The sequence below is a fragment of the Canis lupus genome, chromosome 24 (assembly GCF_048164855.1).
Source record: "Canis lupus baileyi chromosome 24, mCanLup2.hap1, whole genome shotgun sequence".
NCBI classification, from domain to species: domain Eukaryota; kingdom Metazoa; phylum Chordata; class Mammalia; order Carnivora; family Canidae; genus Canis; species Canis lupus.
Window position 1 is genome coordinate 3725293 of NC_132861.1, and position 1867 is coordinate 3727159.

At 34.8% G+C, this 1867-nt stretch overlaps 1 non-coding gene across 1 annotated transcript; it reads left to right on the forward strand.

Annotated features, from left to right (window-relative positions):
• The first annotated feature begins 1257 nt into the window (after nt 1-1257).
• On the forward strand, nt 1258-1383 carry LOC140616696 (small nucleolar RNA SNORA1). Its single transcript, XR_012017096.1, has one exon. It is a non-coding gene; the product is annotated as a small nucleolar RNA SNORA1 (small nucleolar RNA).
• Nucleotides 1384-1867: the final 484 nt, after the last annotated feature.

The following is a 1867-nucleotide window of genomic DNA, read 5'->3' on the forward strand; positions in this document are numbered from 1 at the left end:
TGTTTTGTGTTTGATTCAGTGCTTCGACAGGCTTTTTAATTTTTCATATATGCTAATACATAGAACATTTTTGTCCAAGTTCAGTTAAAACTCAGTATATACTACTGATTGCTCATTCTTTTATATAGTATCTTATGTGAAAGTTACAACCAACAGTTGAAACAGACTATGCCTTTAGTTATCTACAAACACAGAATGTAACCACATAGTCCAGTGCCAGTTGCTGGAAGTTGTCATTTGTTCTTATTAAGTCTACACTTATAAAACTTTTTAAAGATTATATTATATATATATGTATTGACAATTCACTCAAGTAAATTTACTCACTGAGTAATCTTTCTATAGTGGTACTACTACACTGCTTAGTTTTATTGTCCTATGACTCCCTGTCGTCATAGCAAAGGAATTGTGTCCTGTTCATCTTTTAGATATATTCCTGGCATCTTGTGCACACCAGACACTTAAAGGTTTATATTAAAATGAAAACATTTTTGGAACACTCGCAATAATTACTGGGGCCTGGTTTTATGTATCTCATAATCCTATGAGATAGGTACTAGCAACTTAATTAACCAGATAAATAAATCAAGGTGTAAGTCCCACAATGAGTAAGTGGTAAATTTGAACCAAGCATTTGGTACCAATACCAGACTACTTGTACTACCAAGTGCTTTGAAAATAAGGAAGGGTGAACATGAGTACCTTTCTGCCTGAGGGAGTCCAGAAAGCCTTCTCGGTGACATTAAAGTCTTAGGATGAGTAAGAAATAACATCCTTTATGGAGGTACAAAGTGTGGCAGACTAGCACAGCAATATAATGTCATAACTGGGTAGTTTGGATAAAGTCTGTAGTTTGGAGGACTCTAAAAAAGCAAGGGACCTGATTGCAAAAGGCCTTTGTAAACCATACTGAGGACTTGGGCATCTGTTTCAGGTCAGCAGTTTAAAATAGAAATTACTTTGCAAAAATCACTTAGGCTACAACTGGAGGTTGGATTAGAGGTAGTACGCTGGATCGTTTTTGCAGAAATCCAAAAATGAAGATGATGAGAATCTGCATTATGGAAAAAGATTAGAAATATACCTCTCCATTCTCTTTCCATAAAACTATTGTCATAAGTATTTGCAAACACTTAATTCATCTAATTGGTTACCTTAATTTTAAGTCTTACCACTTGATTTGCCAGGTGAATTTAGTTTGTGCATTTATAAAATATAGTTCATGTCCCAGAATTTTAGAAAAGACTATTTACTCCAAGCCTCATTCTCGATGAAAGCGGGCACGATTGTTTGTGGTGTCTACAAATGGTTAATATGGCAACACTGAGACAGATAGATTATGCTTCCATTATTGCAAGGGCAAGAATGAGACCTGTAACATTTCTTGTAGGCTCATCAGTTAAATGTGGATGGAACAAAACTTTTCAGTATTAGAAACAAGGAATAATATATTTTTAAATCACTTGACAAAATAACAATCAATGAACTTTCTACAATTTAACTTCTAAGGCCCTAAAATCAATTGCTTAAAGAAATTAGACTCCAAAGATTACAGGTAGGGACTTTTTGAAGTCTACTGTACTCTCACTAATATGGCAAGGCACAAAAAAGTAAAAGGTATAATTGAAAAGGAAGCTATAAAACCATGAGATACACAAATATGTTATATTCAAAAGCCAGTTGCATTTTCAAATGGGAGCAACAGCAGCAAAAAAACCATTCAACAACAGGCAACACCAGGCAGTGGAACACTATCTGGCACTAGAAAAAAAGGAGCTACCAAGTACTGAAAAGATGTGGTGGTACCCTAAGTGCATATTACTAAGTGAAAAGCTTCCACATGATTACAACTCAATGACATTCTGGG